Source organism: Porites lutea, chromosome 13, assembly GCF_958299795.1.
Source record: "Porites lutea chromosome 13, jaPorLute2.1, whole genome shotgun sequence".
Taxonomy (NCBI): Eukaryota; Metazoa; Cnidaria; class Anthozoa; order Scleractinia; family Poritidae; genus Porites; species Porites lutea.
The window spans coordinates 15,640,437-15,660,747 of NC_133213.1; the positions used below are offsets into that span (position 1 = coordinate 15,640,437).

General features: G+C 39.3%; 1 pseudogene; it reads right to left on the reverse strand.

Annotated features, from left to right (window-relative positions):
- Nucleotides 1–12,610: 12,610 nt before the first annotated feature.
- On the reverse strand, nt 12,611–14,202 carry LOC140923282 (uncharacterized; annotated as a pseudogene).
- Between the last annotated feature and the right edge of the window lie 6,109 nt (nt 14,203–20,311).

Genomic DNA, 20,311 nt, shown 5'->3' on the forward strand with positions numbered 1-20,311 from the left:
GAGCAGCTCGTTGACAACAGGGAGCCACTGTATAGAGGAAGTGCTTTCGTTTCCACCCTAAGCGGAAATGTGCATGTTCTTTTTTTTATGATTCAAAGATTTATTTTCCCATTAAACTTTTTGTTTTGTTTATTTATCAATTTTTGTTTTCCTTATCTGCTCATAAATGTGAACGTAGTGGGGAGACCAACTAGAAAAACATGGTTAATTTAGTCTTCAAAGTCAATCATATCCTTTGTAGAGGTGCATGGCAGCTGAAACTGAACACTGTTTTGTTCCATTAAGTTTTTGATGACATTGCATAGAAAGCGCTTGAAGAGAAGTTAAAAGGAAGTTTGCTGTGCGTGTAAGTTTACGGAGGTAATGTGGTAGACGGTTTGCGTGTACCTCAAATTGAGTTTCAGTTTTATTTCTGTCGGATATTGCATTAAAAGCCCTTCTATATAACTATCCACAAGTGAATTTGTTTCTATTTGACAGGGCTATGTAGCATATTCCTTTCTTGTATTAAAAGGAAAAACTTTTAACACGCAGGAAGAGAATTGCAACAAGCTGAAGCTTGGGGTCCGTGGGAGCATGGCATTGTTTCTGCAGCTCCCGCGCAGGCTAACTACCTCATCCGACTATCGTATTTAGATATTCATTTGGCGTAGATTTAGGGCCTATAACTCTCCATCCACGAAATAATTTTGTGTTCGTTTCAAAACGACTTCCAAATGTGTTCGCCAGACGACCTGAAATGACCCCTCCCCTTCCCACAAAAACATGCTTGCGTGAATTACTTTTTCAAACCTTTTTTCAGTTCATTCAGTTTGTTCCTTCAGATTCCTATTTACCATTTTTAAGTTGATGTGTATTATTTACACAATTATTACACGGTGTTGCATGCGCACGGAAGGGCAGTGGCCTTGGAAAAGACCGGTGCATGACGCCACCGATTTACCGCTTTCATTCGTTGGATATCTAAGTTCTAGTTACTTCTTGTGACTATTAAGTTGTACGGCATTAATTGTGAGTCTTTTCAGAACACCTCGTGATGGATTTAAAGTTTCTGTTTTTATCTGGTATGTGTGTCGCTGTTTACCGCAACACTCAGTTTCAGTTCAGTCACCCACGGCACTTTTGAATTCCCGTTCCAAAACTTTTTTTTTACTTCAAACAATTTCCTCCTTCAGAGTTCTATATACCATCCTTTACACAGTGTTACCAGAGATATGAACCTTGTAACTGTTCAGGTTCGTCTTAAGCTCTTGAGATGTCAGTAATCAGGTTCAGTTGCAAATAAATCTTTCACCTTGTCTTGTCCAGCGCTGGCCATTACGATTCTTATCAGTTGTAGCATCTTGAAATGGTTTGGGTAAAAGTGGTTGTAAAACCAAAATCAGGACTACTCCTGTTCGATTCGGCCAAGTCAGTGAATTCATCGTGACCAGTTGCTCCCCCTAAAGACCGAGGCTTTTTTTTCCACAGAAGTGTGACCTCATGGCATTTGCAATCGAATTCCTTTAAGCTTCTCAAACCACTTTTTGGTCATTACCACTGAGGCCTATGTAGTAGCCTAGCCGCGCGGAAACCTGGATTCTGTTTAGCGATGTAACTATCTTCATTTACTTTAAAGTCTTAAGTTTACAGTGCGTCCGGGATTCCATCTTGGAGCCCTACGGAGAGTAAAATTCGTGAGTGCATCTCAAAAATCTATCCTCTAGTCACGACATTATTAATTTTAATTGTGTACGGCGGAAGGATGATTCATTCTTTTTACAACCAAAATTTTGCAAGGACAAGGGGTTCATGTTTAGAGATGGAGATTTACCAAAATTGGATAACCCCAACGTTGATAGTTGAAACAATTCAATGCTTGAAACAAATAAAAAAATGGCTATTAGCCGGCAAAAGTGGGACCCAATGGTGTCGGTATTGAATACTTCCTTACCCAATTCAGCTCTTTCCTGATTGCCAGCATTAACATGATCATAGTCTTCATCATTATTGTTCCACATTAGAATTATCCTTACAAATATGATTACAATGCTTGTTGGCAAAGTTATTACAACGATGACTGTAGGCATGGCTTCTTCTGTATTTATACTTTTCCTTGGTTCGATGGAAGCCTTGGACGACTTTCCAATCTTATCATGCAGGCTCTACTAAATGATTATTGTCTCCAAGTATTCTGAAAATTAGGCTTTTTCTGATCTGTTGCTGGATATTTCAAACTTTAACTGTCAGGAACAAGTCGGCGGGCGCCGATTTTATATCTACTGGATCATCGGGGGTTCAGCACTGCACGTGTCAAAGGTTATTCTGACTTTAAAGAATAGGGTGGCCCCTTGGAGACAAAGAAAGAAAGAAAAATAAATAGACTGAAATAGTTACTGTGGCGAATAATGTGAAGAATGTTTGTTTACAGCGGTTTTTACAGAGAGGTTTCACTAATCTGGAAAAAAAATAACTGGATCTTTTTTTTATTTCTTTTGCCTTCGCACCACCCGGATTGGATTTTTTGTTTTCAGTGCATTTTTTTAAAATCTAATTATGCGGGTCAATTTATGCAGGTATTTAAGTAGTTATGATCCTCTACGCAAACAAGAAACCCCAAAACTATTTTTTATAAATAAATACCAGTCATGGAGAGCTGAATAGTGACTTCGCTTTTACTAGCGATCTTTCCCTTCACTGTGTAAAACAACGATGAGCAACTACACATGGGATTTTCTAATTGCTCGGTCGCCCGAAGCCCTCTCTATAATCTACTCTCCTCAGGCTACCCATGCATTTTACACGCTATGGTAATGTGGGTGGTTCGAATTAAACTCTTACTCCTTTATTCTAAATAATTTAATTCTATTACACCTCAGTCAAATTTGCACCTCCGCAGGGCAGGCTAATTCTGTTAATTGTACGGAGTGGGTGGTCCGCGACTTAAACTCTTTTTTCTCTTAATACTGACAATCAAATTTAGTGGTCTCGCACGGCTTGGATATTCTGATCTGCAGTTTGCAGAATGGGTGGTCCGACAGGTCAAATATAGTTTCATTAAATCATAATCACATACGTTTTAGACCACCAGATGGAACTCTCTAGTAACCTATTCGATCCTAACAGTTCAAAGTGAAAGTTTAGGATAATTCTAAATTTCATTTTGAAATAAAATAAAGAAATAAATAAAAAGTGTCATGTGCTGTTCGAAGGGATTCATTTGAATGGCGACACTTAGGGACTTCACTCCCGCCGAGTCAAAAGTGAACACAGAAGAACTGCTCAGTAGCTTTGATTAAATGGTCACGCTTAAGCATTTCATCCTCAGAATTAAGCTACCTTTTGTAGATCTTGTTGAATGCTCACACTCCAAGTCGTTTATCATTTACAAAAAGTTTCCTCAAATTCCAGCTAATAATGGTGAATAACATTTTTGGTCGTAATTAATCCAGTGAAAAGTTTGTGAGAATGTCGTTAAAAAAAAAAGTAAACAAGTCCTTTTCTCTTTAAGATCAATGTTGATCCAAACGAAAATTCGTGTTCGACTTCTTCTTGCTGTCATGAACTGAGTGATCTCGGGGCAATTCTGAAGTGAATGGAACCCAAGAGCCTTGATTTCCATGAAACTGTTAACGTTTTTACATGTTTTTAATAAGAGGCATGCTAAAAGGCAAATTACTCAGGGTTGAGAAGACTAAACAATTAGAGCTACTCGTTGAAAATAGTGAGCCTTTGTATAGGGAAAGTACTTTTGTTTCCACCAAAAGCGGAAATGGCTTGTAATTGTTTTTGACGCTTGAGGGTTCACGAATGAACATTCAAAGCACTTACCTGCAGCAAAAAGCAGTTGAAATAAACGATCTATTTTTAATGACACTGTTGTTACATGTTCTCTATTGATTTAAAGATTTATTCATCGTACAAACTTTTTGTTTTATTGATTCAATCAACATTTGTTTTCCTTATCTGCTCAGTAATTTGAACGTAATTACGTGATAAATTTAAAGAAAAACATGGTTAATTTAGTCTTCAAACTCAATCATATATTTTAGCTTTCATTTGCTTGTAGAAGTGTTTTGTGTGTTTTGTTCCGTATATTCTGATAACATTACATAGAAAGCGCTTTGAAGAGAAGTTAAAAAGGAAGTTTGCTGTGCGTTTAAATTTAAGGAAGTAATGCACAGACGGTTGCGTGTACCTCTTTCAAGCCTGATTTTACACCTGCGGCGATGCAATACTTTTCAAAAAGCCTATCTAAACAAACAGAGCACGATCCCACTCCACAGTTACGGTCCCATAACATAATCATCCCCACCGAGATGCGATCTGTTTTGAACTTTGTTTAATATCTGTTGATACACCATACGACTTTAATCCATTCACTAACATAAGCTTGTCTAATCATGGCAAGCACTGATAAGATTTTTAAGATAGGTAAGTCACGCATCCAATGGGCCTGTCTGGAAGTTACGAACATAAAGATATAGACTCAAATAATAATAATAATAATAATAAATATCTGAAAGGTACTCACAGGAGTAAAAACATATTCGACACCCTTCAATATATCGTCACTTGTATGGAACGCAGATAAGGATGAATTCAATTTCAATGATATTCCTGCTTTAATTTGGTCTTTTTTGTACGATGGGGAAGTGCTTTTGACATTTTAATCGCCTTATATACCACCTGACTAAACAGTGGCTTTTTTTCTCAGGCGTTTGCGGAAATTCTGGATCGCAAATTCATTCCAGCACGGTATAATAACTTACAGTATTCTCTCGAAACAATCTAATACAAGGATAATTTTATATTAGACGCATAAGTTAGATAGGCTCCAGGAGAAGTCAAGCACTACCAGTTCAAGGACATGAAACGAAGTTAAAATAGCTCTGCTCAGAGTCTGTACATGGTCTAGTACATGTACTCATTAGATAGATTCCCATCGTGCATATCTTTATGCAAGGAACGGGCGTCAGATCTGCTCCCTAACGTGTCTGACAATTTGTTGTAATGATAGGAAGCTTAGCCTGTGAGGCAGACGTCGAAAGGAAGGGGAAAGAGAGAAAAGAGCAAGACTTATCCCCTTTCGTGCTTTTTTCTTCTCCGCTCGCTCTATTTTTGCGCCTGCCGCCTGCCGCGCAAGCTATAGGAAACTAGAATAAAATGGATTCAAAATTTTGTGAGATATTACCTCTCACCCCACATCCATTTAAATCACTGTTAACCACATATCAATTATTGCAATTTACCACTCAAATCCAAGAAGCGTTTAGTATTTTATATTCACGTCTTTTTATCGAATACGTCAACCACAAACAGTTATAAAGAGTTAGCTGCTCTCTTTAGCGATCAATAAGCAAATATCGTAACAGTATAATTGCTTTACATAATTAATTTAATTTTTTTTGTTTTGTCAGATTGTGAATTATATATTATTATCCAAACGTTTCTTTTCGGCCTGAAAATGTACTCCCTGATAAACTTGCAGTTGCATTGAAACCCGTAGCAAGGTATAGCAAGTGTTTCGCCAGCTAAAATTTGAAGATCGACAAACCTTTGGGATCTACCAGCAGAGACCCCCTTCCATTTTTCTACAAGGATCAAAAGAGACTCTGAATGGCATTGAGATCAGTGCCTTAATCGAAAAAGGGAGCTTTAGCAAACAAAGTCGATGACGCTGGGTTGCGAAAACGTCTTTTAAAAAGTATTAACCAAGTAGACGCTATTTCACACTCATCGCTCTTATTCAGGGGATCAAGAGAAGATTTTGTCTGGGGGGAAGAGGGCGGATTAGTGGAGGCTCTTTCCCCTTTTCGCTTCTCTTTTCCCCATTTCCCATATCATACAGTGATTCATTAGGCGCTTACCTTCAGTTAAATAGAACCACAAATACTGACTAAGAGGCAACGTTCCCGATGCGGGCCCGGTCAAGTTCTAGTAGGTTACACAGTGCTGACTTGAACTGGTACCCACTTGAGTTTATATCATGATCAAGAGGCGATTTATTTTATGCTTGCCTGTAAATTCTATGGATAGGATATGCCCGTCAAAATTCGTGTTTTCTTTACAAACGAAAACTGATGCCGCCAAGGGGTATAGTCTAAACAAGCTCAGTCAGGGCTAATCTGACAGCTCGTGGCGCAGTGTAGTAACAAAGACCGATGTCGGCTGGTTTAATTTAAATATCGTAACCGTTTCATCACATGGGCAATGCTCCTTTTGGCAAAGTTAAATGGGGTAAAATTAACTTAAAGGGCAAGAGAAACGACAAGAAACGTCAATTTAACTGTCCCGTCACTTATAAGGAAAATAACATAAAAGGAAAAGGAAAAACCCTTGATAAAACAAAGTACTTCCGAGGGGTGCGTAAAGGGGGTACGAATACCGCAAAACCGCACAGAATAACGAATAAACATCGCACAGTAGAATAACGTAAGAAAACCGCTAACCGCATTGAAATTACCCGAAAATTTCTAAATACCGCAAACAGCTTGGTTTTGTAAAACCGCAATACCGCAACTTAAAATAAAAATTTCCGAAAAACCGTACCAAAAATCGAGCAAACCCGCATCACCGCAAACCCTTCCGCCCCCCTCAATTCCGACAATGAGTTGCGCATTAACGCTTTCCGAAAGCTTTTATAAATGTATCGAGTTGATAAGCACTAACTTAACACCCTTTCATTTAAGTGACAGTCCTTAGAAGAGCTCTGGAGCTTAATGGTCCCATAACATATCATCCCCACCGAGATGCGATCTATTTTGAACTTTGTTTAATATCTGTTGACACACCATACGACTTTAATATCCATTCACTAACATAAGCCGTTGCCTATAAATCATACCAAGCACATATCCTTAACAATAACATAACTGATAAGATTTTTAAGATAGGTAAGTCACGCATCCAATGGGCCTGTCTGGAAGTTACAAACATAAAGATATAGACTCAAATAATAATAAAAATTATTAATATATCTTAAAAGGTACTCAGAGGAGTAAAAACTTATTCTCACCCTTCGATATATCGTCACTTGTATGAACGCAGATAAGGATGAAAATTAGTATGCATTTAATTTCGATGATATTCCTGCTTTGGTCTTTTTTGTCCGATGGGGAAGTGCTTTTGATACATCGCCTTACAACACCTGACTAAACAGTGGCTTTTTTTCTCAGGCGTTTGCGGAAATTCTGAATCGCAAATTCATTCCAGTATTGTAACTTACAGTATTCTCTCGAAACAATCTAATACAAGGATAATATTATATTAGACGCATAAGTTAGATGGGTTCCAGCAGAAGTTAAGCACTACCAGTTCAAAGACATAAAAAAGTTAAAATACTGCTCTGTTCAGAGTCTGTGAAAGGTCTAGTACATGTACTTATTAAATAAATGGATTCTCATCGTCCGTATCCTATAGGGACGGGCGTCAGATCTGCTCTCTAACGCGTATGATGCAGTTTGTTGTAATAATAGGAAGCTAATAGCCTGCGAGACAGACTTCGAAAGGAAGGGGAAGGAGAGAAAAGAGGAAGACCCTTCCCCTTTCGTACTTTCTTCTTCTCCCCTCGCTCTATTTTTGCGCCTGACGCCTGCAGCGGAAGCTGTAGGAAACTGGAGTAAAATGGATTCAAAATTTTGTAAGATATTACCTCTCGCCCCACATCCATTTATATCACTGTTAACCACATATCAATCATTGCAATTAACCACTCAAATCCAAGAAGCGTTGTATTTTACAGTCTCGAATTTTTATCAAATGCGTCAACCACAAACAATTATAAACAGTTAGCTGCTCTCTTTAGCGATCAATAAGCAAATATCGTAACACGTACAGTATAATTGCTTTACATGATTTATTTAATTTGTCTTGTTTTGTCAGATTATGAATTATAAATATTACCAAAACGTTTGTTATCGGCCTGAAAAGTTACTTCTTGATAAACTTGCAGTTGAAAACCGTAGCAAGGTATAGCAAGTGTTTCGACAGCTAAAATTTGAACATCGACAAACCTTTGGCATTTATCAGCAGAGACCCCCTTCCATTTTCCTACAAGGATCGAAAGAGACTCTGAATGGTATTGAGATCAGTGCCGAAAAAGGGAGCTTTAGCAAACAAAGTCGACGACGCCGGGTTGCGTAAACGTCTCTAAAAAGTATTAACTAAGTAGACGCTGTTTCACATTCTTCGCTCTTATTCAGGGGATCAAGAGAAGATTTTGCCTGGAGAGAAGAGGGCGGATTAGTGGAGGCTCTTTCCCCTTTTCTCTTCTCTCTTCCCCATTTCCCATATACTACAGTGATTCAGGTGCTTACCTTCAGTTAAATAGAACCACAAATACTGACTAGGAGGCAACGTTGCCGATACGGGCCCGGTCAAGTTCTAGGAGGTTACACAGTGCTGACTTGAATTTGAATCATGGGGACTTTTTGTACGGCTTTTGTTTATTTTGCTGGTACCCGCTTGAGTTTATATCACGATCAAGAGGCGATTTATTTTATCCTTGCCTGTAAATTCTATGGACAGGATATGCCTGTCAAAATTTGTGTTTTCATTGCCGCCAAGGGGTATAGTCTAAACAAGCTCAGTCAGGGCTAATCTGACAGCTCGTGGCGCAGTATAGTAACAAAGACCGTTGTCGGCTGGTTTAAATATCGTAACCGTTTCATCACTTGAGCAATGCTCCTTTTGGAAAAATTAAATGGGGTAAAATTAACTTAAAGGGCATGAACTAACGACAAGAAACGTCAATTTAACTGTCCCATCACTTATAAGGAAAATAACAAAAAAGGGAAAGGAAAAACCCTTAAAAACAAAGTACTTCCGAGGGGTGCGTAAAGGGGGCACGAATACCGCAAAACCGCACAGAATTACAAATAAACACCGCACAGAATAACATAAGAAAACCGCTAACCGCAGTGGAATTACCCGTAAATTTCTGAATACCGCAAACAGCTTGGTTTTGTAAAACCGCAATACCTCAACTTAAAATAAAAATGTCCGAAAAACCGCACCAAAAATCGAGCAAAACCGCATCACCGCAAACCCTTACGCCCCCCTCAATTCCGGCAATGTGCATGCAATTGCGCATTAACGCTTTCCGAAAGCTTTTATAAATGTATCGAGTTGATAAGCACTAACTGAACACCCTTTCATTTAAGTAACAGTCCTTAGGAGAGCGGCTGGAGCTTAAAAACAAAGAAATCTCTTAATCTAGAGGATTATTCATCACGAGAGAGGAAATTCTTCTAGGCAAACGAAAACACTTTTAAGGCTATCCAAAGTACCTTTAGATCTCTAGAAATGCCTTCTAAGCGACACTAGTATAAAATTTGTACCTGTTCGGTCATCCTGGGGAACCTTAATGAGTCTTTTTGAAATTACAAGGGCTTCAGTATTGTTGAGGCCTCAAATGTAATAAATGACACTAAATGTAATAAAGGTCCTAAGTGTAATCACTTTTGGCCCTAAATGTAATAAAGGGGCTAATAATATTATATGTGTAATAGGTTTTAGCCCTAAATGTGATGGAAGTCTTAACAGTATACTGCATGTATGTAGTATAACAGCCCCAAACTTAATAAAGTCCCTGACTGAAACATGCGACGGTCTGATGCGATATTAATTTCATAGCCAGCTCGCGATTCACTTGTAGTCTTCATAGATATTCATAAACTTAGAAAGCGGCTTGAGCGCTCGAGAAGTAGGAGAAACACTTGTAAATTAACTACGTCTCGATCGTGTTTTCTACTACATCCCTACATCGTAAAACGCGAGTTATAAACAAAGGGAATCTACACAAAAGTTTTCAAAATACAGTAGTAATTTAGTAATTGAAGGAAGTATTAATGTTCATTAGAAACAATCGTAGTAAATTAACTACTTTTGCCTATGGGGATTTTTAATGTTGCCCCCACAAAAGAAATGGTTTATTTATTTATTTATTTTTTTTTTATCATTTTGCAAAAGAGTATGTCGGTCGGTCCATACAGAATGCTGTGAACACGAAGTTATACATAAACAGCAAGATATTAAGGGTAGTATATCTTGATAGTTTTTGTGACTTCCTGACTTTGATTGTAATTTCTACCAGGAGTACTTCTTGAAGTGAATTTTTATGCTAACTTTTTTCCAGGATTTCACCACATGAATAATAATAAGTTGTTACTCAAATGGCTATATAGGGGATCTGCGTGGGGTATTTAGTGTTTGATATTCTCTAGACACATTCTTGGCGCTCAGTTAACCTGTAATAAGGCTGAAAGCAAACACAATGAAATCTTCTTATGACCCTAAGCATAATACGAGCTGGAAGAATTACACTTAGGACCTTTATTACATTTAGGACCAAAGGTTATTACATTTAGGGCCAAAAGTTATTACAATTAGGACCTTTATTACATTTAGGGTCATTTATTACATTTGAGGCCTCAACAGTATTATTTTCCCGAAAATTTTAGATGCAATGTTTTTATTTAACGTATTACGAAAGTGACAATTGCTCTGATTCCTCTCTCCATCACATTTTTGAACCCAAATAATATTTTAATAGGTTTCCTTTTTTGTACGAAAAATAGCCGAGAACGCAAAATTCACCAATAATTCGTAATAATTCCAGTTTTCCCCTATTAACTGTGTTAAGGTTGTTGTCTATGTAACTATGTACAGCCTATGGAAAAACGTTTAGGGTAACTGAAGGCTGCGAACCGTTACTTTCATTGCTGAATAAGGATGGGAGCGGTTGAGTTGTATAAAAAAAGAAATGCTTAGACTAGCCTTCGACGGACGATTAACTTTTTTTTTAACACTGGGATTTGACAAGTTTTAAGTTTAATTTTATCTTAATTGAGAGGGCTAGGACAGGTTAAAAACGATTTCTAAAATGCGTGCAATTCCATGATTAGCTTAGGCTTTATTAAGGTTTGCAGTCTGTTAAAAACAATTCAAGTAAGCAGTGCGAAAATTGCTTCCCTTTGCTGCGAATTGATCATGAGGAGATAACAATCTTTTACCTGCCCCAAAGTCTGGGAGAAATTTTTTCTATCCTACATGTAGACGATCGTGACAGGGAGGTCGGAAGAGTTTCCCTACTGGTAGCAGATTTGGAGCAAAATGATGTCTACATTCTCTCACTCTAAGAAAATATAGTATTGCCTTCCGAGAAGACACCCCTTCTCTACACACTGTAATTTTCAGGGAGTTATAATAACTCCTCTAGTGGGGCTAATTTAACTCCTTACAGTGGAGGTATTTTTCGTGGAGTTACTTTAACGCCAAAAAAGAGTTTAAAGAATTCTTTTTCAGGAGTAAAAGTGACCCCAGATATTGAGGAGTTAAAATGACCCCAAAAAAGGAGTTATCCTGTACCTAAAATTTTTACTCCACTTTCAGAGTTAAATTAACTCCAAAAAGAGTAAAAACAACCCATGTAAGGAGTACAAGTAACCCCATTTCGGAGTAATTTTAACTCCAGACTGGGAGTAAAAAGAACTTTTTTCAGGAGTAAAAATGACCCCAAATTCGGAGTTAAATGAGGAGTTAAAATAACCCCAAAAAAGGGGTTATCATGTACCTAAAATTTTTACTCCATTTTTGGAGTTATAATAACTCCCTAAAAATTACGGTGCAGTTATGAGAATAGTGTTTCCGCAGGTAGCCCAAGCTCGAAATAAGAGCATCGGCGAGCATTGGCATTGTTGCGTAACATTCGAAATATAGGGATTTGTATGGGGAAAAAAAACTATCGTTTCTGTAACCTACGAACATGTAAGGATTTCAATTTCATTTCGATGCTCATATTTCGAGCATGGGCTACCTGTGCATGGTATTTCTGAAACTAATTTCAAGTTTCTGAGCTGAACATTTCAGGATGATTTCTCACAAGCACCCAGTAAATAAGAACTTGATCAACCTGAACCTCGAAATCATCTATGAAATCTAGTAGGTTCTTCTATGCGGGCGTTTACTCTTGATTGAATGGTATCTTTACCAATGATATTTGCGAGGAAATCCTACAAAGCCTGCAAAGCTAACAGTCGATTTTGTGACTTATGAAATGTTCAACACTCTTCATTCTAGACGAACATTACTGTTATAAAGATTACTGAAGCAATTCTGAACTGGATTGAGAAATAAACCCGACATGAAAAGTAGGTTGCAATTTTAACAAGGAGTCTCAGAAATTTCTACTTACAACATAAACAGAGAATTGGTGTACCGGTATCTGAATGATCATAAAACTACCGGGCTACCGGAATTAACGGTCCCTCCATAGTACATTGTGCAAGCGTACGCGTGATACTATAAAATTGCCTTATGATTTCTCCCGCCATGCTTTCAGAGGAGCACATATTATAGAAACTTGCACAGAGAAGTTTGCAGAGAAATTTACCTGCCCTTCTCGCCTGCCCTTTCTAAATTTTATGTTCGCGTCATGATAAAATCAATTACTCACTATACGAACACAGCTATAGTAAGAACTGATTGTTAACATATAATTATAACACACATATCTTCAGACCAGTTAAGAAGCTAAAATGGGCGTTAAGTTTCATAAAATTTCCATCTTTAATTTTTGTAAAATGCTTGCTTTGTGTGTCAAATGTATGTTTTTTATCATGACCTCGCCCCATGTAAGGTAATCCAAGAGAGTCTTGGATTCCGGATTCCACGCTGTGGATTCCGGATTCCATGCCTGTGGATTCCGGATTCCACATCCGTGGATTCCGGATTCCATAAGTGGCTGGATTCCAGATTTCAAAATTCTATTTTCTGGTTTTCAACGTTTCCTTTGTACTTTGTTTTCACCAAAAAAGCTTGTTCTTTTTTTACCCGAAGTGTACATTGTCTTATATAAAATATAAGTATAAAATATAATTCTTGGCCTTACCCGAGAGGATTATGAATATAGGAGCGGTTTCTGAAGTCCACTGAGTCCACATCGTTGAAGAAATACTAACGAGGAAGGGCTATTCTTATTTTAATAATAACAACGGCGTCAACAATAACAAAAGAGGTACACATTGCCAAAATCAGTGCTTTTCAGGTTCAAACATAATTCGTTTCCGAATTGTTTAATTGCCACACAGAAATGTAAAACTTCAGTTACAGCTTACCAACAAATAGCGTGAAGATAGTCCAATTACTATACTACAAGCTACGCAGGCAACGGAAACGTTTATCTCAGAATAAACCGTGTCGTTCTCCGTCCTGATAAACTAACTCCCAGCAGTCTTATCGGGAGGGATACTTCTCCCTCATCCTCTGCAGTTGGTGGTGCAGTTTCATTCTCATTGTCATCATCGTCACCGTAGTCCCCATTAGCAATTCGACAGAGCCTGTTATCCTCCTCTGTTGTTAAAATGATGTCTGATCCATCGGAAGAAAAGTCGAGTACTCGGGTTAGAATGCACTTGGGGGAATTTCCATTACAGACATCACCGGAGGTGTATGTTAGTGAATCACTTGTTTGGTTTAGCCACTTTAGGGATACTCTTTGCTGCACAAAATTTCCACCATTCACTTCCATTTGTACATCCTCCAGAAGAACTGCTAACCAGAAGGGTGAGATCTCTCTTCTACGGTTGTGTCTTACTGCCAATATGTCGTCTTTCTGGTAAATGGTTTGCACCCGTACAGCCGTACTCCGCAATGCCACATTAGCATCCACAACTTGGCAGGCTGTTGTTACGTCTTCGCTTTCCTCTAATGAGGCTGTGATGGTAGTGGGACACATACTAAGGGGATAAGGAAGGGTGCCAGTTAGCTCTTTCGTTTTTGAGCGGACATTTTCCTGTCTTACGCCTCTTCCATACTCCTTAGCAAATTCTCGCATCACAGTTTCTCGCCTTGTGTCTTCTTCTTTGCTACCTGTTCCTTCAGTGATTGCTGACAGCTTGTTTGGTCGCGTCTTGATGTTTGGGGGTTCACCTTTGATAATTTTCTCCGGATACTATGGATTGGGCCCGGTGAAATATGAGAAATCCTTCTGGTAAATGCCCAGCATATCGTCTTCCACGCAGCGCGCTCTTCTGTAAGCGTAGTTAGCCACTGTAGGCATGTCGTGGTCTGCTCGCATTCCACGCCCAAAGTTGTCATACTTTCGAAACAGATCCTGTCCAGAAGGTGACTATGCCCAATCTCCGTTAGCGTGTTGGTAAGGCTGGTCAGCGATTCTAGCACTATGAGGAAGGACTGTCGGGTGCATCGAGGTATGGTCATGTCGGGACCGTCGGTATTTCGCTTGCCCGTCCTCTCCAGGGCTTCCTGTTCGTGGTTAGAGAGAAATGCAACCAACTCCTCGACAGATTTCACATGATCTTCAAATGTACGTGGTAGGTCTTCTTCTTTGGCTTTCTTGTCGAGTCGGAACACGTTTGCATATAGGGGCCATCTTACTTTGCAGGGGGATCAGTCCCTTTGCTGACGTCAACATTCTTATTGCTACGTTACCGGTATCGCATACGAAAACAGTGTTTCGATATACGCATAAAGCAGTAGGCTTGTTCCATCGACTTTGGACACCATCACGATGGCCTGCAGTTTCTCCACACACTTTTGTTAGGGTTTCTTTACCCCCAAGCATCTCTTCTTCCTTCAAACTGAACAGTGCGTGTTCTTTGCTGGAGGACAAGAACACGGTTCCACCATCTGTCACTGCAATACCCATGAGGCCTGGAATATTCGAAACTGTTCTCAGTTTCAATCGTCCTCTCACTTAACAAAGATGAATACATGAACCATTCCCGTCTCCAACTAACAAGTATTGCTCGTCACGTGTTAAGGCTAATGAAGTTAATAAACTAGATCGATCAAAACAAAACAATTCATTTAACTGGCCGACGCAGTTAGTTTCCTCATCGTCTACAACACCAGAAATTGAAAAAATCTTGCCAAGACCAACGTCTGACACAAACAGTTCAACGCTACCCTTTGCAGACGCACATATGGCAAATGGTGACACCAGATCCGGTACATTACCTTCAGAAATAAGAGAAAGATCGTGTACATGGACTTTACGGATACGTCTACCGGCGCAATCTTCTTTCTCACTTTGGCTTTCTTCGGCGCTCCCTTGTACAATCTGGGAAGCGTGACAGAAAAGCGTTCGCAAATTGACTACTCTAACTCTTCCGTTTCCTTGGTCACAAACGTACAGCTTCCCGCTCTCTTTCACCGCAATACCAGCTGGGTTTCTAAATCTGGCCTTGTTGCCATATCCATTAGTGTACCCGGGCTCACCACCACCAACAGCGATTAATGTGACATTTGCTGGACAGTACATGTCAACCATGAAGACTGCATAGAGACGTCTATCGGTAATAAACAGCCTGCTATGCTTTGGGGAGAATGCCAATCCTACCGGGTAGCTTAAAAGAGAGGCCCCGTTCTTTTTCCAGTGCTTGAATTCCAGTTCTGGAACTAATGTTGTGCTCACTCTTTCATCTGGAATGGAATCTTGAATCGCTTTCCGGTGAATCTCCACTGCTGTTTCTACATCCATCCGATCGTTTCGAACTGCTTTCAATGAAACTGATTTCTTGATGTCTTCGTATTCTCTACGTAGCACCAAAAGCAGCCTTACATTCACTAGGTATCCATCAATATCAATCCAATGCCAAAACTCTGCAGAACGTACTGACTTGATGTTGTGTGGGCAGTCAGGAATAGGGACTTGGTAGGGGTACTTCGCCCTGTCTGCTAGCATGGAATTCATAAAGCTCTTTTGCTTGGGATCGCAGTCAGTGGACCAAACCAATAGGAACAGTCTTGTGCATACTTTATCTTCTCTCATGCACAAACTACAAGGGCGAAGAAGACCTTTTCAAGCAATTTCCGGAGCTCTACGGTGAAGTAAATTCGATAATTTACTTTGGATTCACTTTGGTATGTTCGTTTCATTGATCAAATGCTCTATTTAATTAGCATGTCTGTAAATGGTATGGAAACGCTGTCACCTTCGAATATAATTTTGATCACAGAAACGCTTCAGTAAGTGTTCGCACAACCACCGCTTTTTGAGCAGAAAACACGAATAGAACAAACAACGACAACTCCACAGACCTTGAACTAATCTTTTCTTTCTCCGCTTTTCTCTCTTTCTTTCTTGGACTCCTGTACATAAATTTGCGTTGCAAGATAGTTAGCTCATAATTCTGAACATGATAGAAACAGACAGATATAGCTGCTCGAAGTTTTAGATTACTGTTTCACACATTCTGATCTATTCAAAACCACGCCGCCAAAACATTTCCATCACAAAGTCACAAACACCGAATTTATAGACGTATGTACCTTTCCGACTCATGCTTTTTCTTGTGCTTCCCCATGCTGACAAAGATTGATAACGATCGATTGAGAAAAAAATTCAAAGTGATCTCTCGAGATGTCTGATTTCGACTGATTGAATCTGGACTGAATGAAAGACACCACGTCGACACCACGTGCAGCATGTCGTTCTTTGAGTGACACTGATGACATGTGCCTGAAAGAAGCCAGTAACTGCAACCACCGCGACTACTGATACTACGGCAAAGAATAAGGATACTTTATATTATTATTCTTTTGACGTTACCTGAAATCCAAAAATTAGTTCCAATTGCGCCCAAACAGGAAAAGAATCTAAACCTCCGACTCCAAAAGCGCAACGGGGAAAAAGGTCGAAAGGGTGTCTTATAAAGAGCGATAATATACAGTAATATGAATCACTCCCTGGGATTCTGTCACGTCATTATAATGTGACCATTGTGTCAAATTGATACCCGATATGTCACAATGACAAGGGATGTTCCTGCGAGTGAAACACGTGTGAACATGCCTGTTGCGCGTCCTTGCGACATGAGATTTTCACGCAACAGTCGCTAAAGGAAAAGAAGAGGCCCTGGAACCATCACAACAGAGTGGATTCCAGCAACCTGGATTCTGGATTACAATGCTTGGATTCCGGATTCCATTAGCTGGATTCCGGATTCCAAAGCCGTGAATTCCGGATTCCACAGACCAAAATTACCTGGATTCCGGATTCCGGATTACCTTACATGGGGCGAATGACCCCATATATAACACGCAGTTGTAGCCGACAAAATCCCGCATTGCATGCTCTTTCAAATTAGCCATTTTCATGTTTCCACACCCTAAACAATTCAGTAGCCGTGGTCATGATTGTAAGCCTTAAACAACAAATGAAGACTGAGAAACAAAAAAAAGTAGTTCAGAATAAGTTCTTACCTCTGAAATCCGCCGTCTGGAATGAAGAGAACCTACTGAGGTGGCGCTGGTTGCGCAAGATCAGAGACTATAATTGATTTATTTACCATAGTTACATTGCCAGTTTCTAGCAAACAATGATAATAGGATTTAGTCAATAAAATAATCGAGTAGATCGAGTCCAATTCGATCCAAAGTAACGCATGGGCTGGAGTACGAGCTGCTACGACCACATAAAGAAAGAAATTTGGTTAGTCACACAAATCACTGACAAGCATGATTCCTACAGTGACGTAACTATTTAAAAAAAAAAAAAAACTGGAAAACAGCGATAACTTCGCCCTAAAGTAAAAGGAATGAATCCATGTCTTCATCTACAGCTGTCCTTTACAACCGTCATGAAATCGGTGTATCACTTACATGGTCTCCTAGGAGACTACTCGGCAATGATAAACAAAAGCTAAGGATAAATTAAACTCAAAACAGTTGTTTTGTTGAACATTCCTCTCGCGGTAAAACATGAAGCCTATTTAAAACTATTATCGAGGAATTTTTGCAAAGTATGTTATCTTTACCTGATGCAAATTAAAGTACCAATCGCCGAGCAATTTAGGATTCAAATTTATATTAAATTACAGTGTGACCTTGTCATGAATGACTGCCAGTGCGATGAAAGATTGTATAATTAGGTTGATAAGCATTTTAGGTTCAAGCAAGGTTGGGTGGGCTTATGCCTTCGACAATAAAGACATCACAATTAAGCAGGTGAATTAAGACACGTTTTTACTAGTGATTTCTCGCAGCCATTGAATTAAGACAGCGGTCAGAAGGTACCTGTAATTAATATATAAATCAGTCTTTTACCTCCAGATTATTTCAGAGGCCCCTCCCAGTTATTTCACCACTTACTCAGAGGTGTCCTAGTTACCCAATAAATAATCAACTTCCCCTTGTTTATTCGTAAAATAAGCTCTATGTGGCTGAAAATGGGGAAGTGGGTAATAAAGTGCTCATTAAATGTTTTCATGAACCCCTGGAGTGTCAAGAACAACAAAACCTACAGCCTAAGGAGATGCACAGAGTGGATGAGGCGAAGAGAGTGGGCCTTCTCTCAGGGCCACCATGAGAATTCCTGGGCAGAGAGGAGGGAGTTGGGCCTCCTCTCTGACTGTAGGGAGTGGGCCTCCACTAACCTAGCTTCAGAGGGTAAAGACGGAGGGAGCTGGGCCTCCGGAAATCGAGTCTATTGGGCAAAAGTGTGACGAGAGGAGCACTTCATCCCCATTCCCGTGTTTATTAGACTTACCTAATTAAACACATAATTTTAACAGAACATAACGGATTGGATGGTTTCTAGAATTCACACGTGAGGTAGTCCTGAGGTCAGCGATTGGACGTTTCAGGAAAGCTCATAGCCCAGAATAGAAACAAGAATTGTTGATTAACTGAAAAATATTTAATATGTTCAATAAATTATGATCTTTTCTGTTATTTGAAAATTGATGCCAATATCGTCGAATAGCAGAAAAATTATTCTAAATTTGGTTGACGCCTAGCTGGTTATAAAGAATGATGCGCAGGGGGGTTGGGATTTACGCCAATCATTGGCTCTGCAGTCCTCATAGGGCGTTCGAATGTATGTAGATCACACGGTTTACCCTTAGAATTTAGGCCCATCGCACAAAAGAAGCTAAGCACTGGTAGAAGTAAACTCACTCTCTCTTTTTTTCAGCTCAGCATTTTAGCCTTGGTAATGCGCATCACTCCTTTTGTATAATTTTGCTTATCTTCATCAAGATTGTTTGTCTTATTTATCTCGTTTATCGTTTGTCGTACAAACAATTAAGCTAGTGAATTCGACTACTGTTGCACAAACGATACTGGGGCCTTATCATACACAAAGTTGGATGAATATGAATTTTTTTAACAACTTTCACTAGTTCAGAATTATCCAGTCTAAGTAGCTGTAAGTACCCTGTGAGTGGATTATTTAAATAGGATCATCTGTGACAGACCCAAACCTGACAGGGCAAGATCGAAAGCCTAAAATCTGTAGCTTGATGATTGAAGCAGTTTCTATTCCGGGCTTCAGTCTCAAAGAATAATTAAACTTTTTGCTCGACATATTCCCATCTTGACGCTTGCGTTCAGATTTGATTCGTGAGAGCTTGCAAACTGAGTGAAAGTATTGGGCTCCCTTCAAGTTGTTTATCAGATCACCTCGATTGCTACGGACAATTGCAACTTGTAAGTCAAAGTTTCAATGTTGTCTCAACATACACGCGGCAACGGTTCTTTTTCTTCTTGAATCTTAGTCCTGTTTAATTCTCACTTTAAGGAGGCTAGATTTAACCATGACTGAACTTGTTGAACTCTTCTGATGTTGAATCTTATAGGTCTATAATGTCTCTGCGATTCCTCTGGTCCGATGCAGGATTTCTGTATTTTCAAGAAGAGTACAAGACATTAAGCGCGCCTGTTCGATTAAATAGTTTAAAAAATAATTTTTTATTCATTTATTAATTTCAGACTCATCTTATTTTTAATATCTATCTTACTTGGGCCACGCGGCAAGGATACTGTAACTGCAACTTACAGCTTTGCATGTTTTGCTGATAACTTCTGTCAGGCCTTCGAACTTTGACTGGGGGCCTGCTTCCTTAACTCTTCTATGGAATAAAAAGGACCGAGGACAAGGCCAATGGTTTTTACTGACGTTAACATAGCTGAGCTGAGACAAGATCATCGCACCCTTCCTTCAGCATTACTTTCTAGGGAAATGTCAGGAACCCATAACCCGGAGCAAAAGAAAACTGAAAGGTTATTAATGATCGCCTGAACCGTTAAAATTTAGCTCCTTACTCTATTTTCGCATTTCCTTTCTTACCGTATTCGTCATTATTATTGTTATCGTTGTGAGCTTCATGTTCAACTTCCTCTTCATGATTGTTTGGTGGCCATGTTATTATAACCGTTAAGAACATGTCTACATCGTTCTCTAGTGGCAGTGTTGTAAGTGACACGATTATTATCAGCGTGGCTCCTGCAGGGTCTCTTGTCCCTCCGTGTGACAGAACTGAACCTTTGATCTAACAATTACATCTACTGGCTGTGAAAAGGTGTC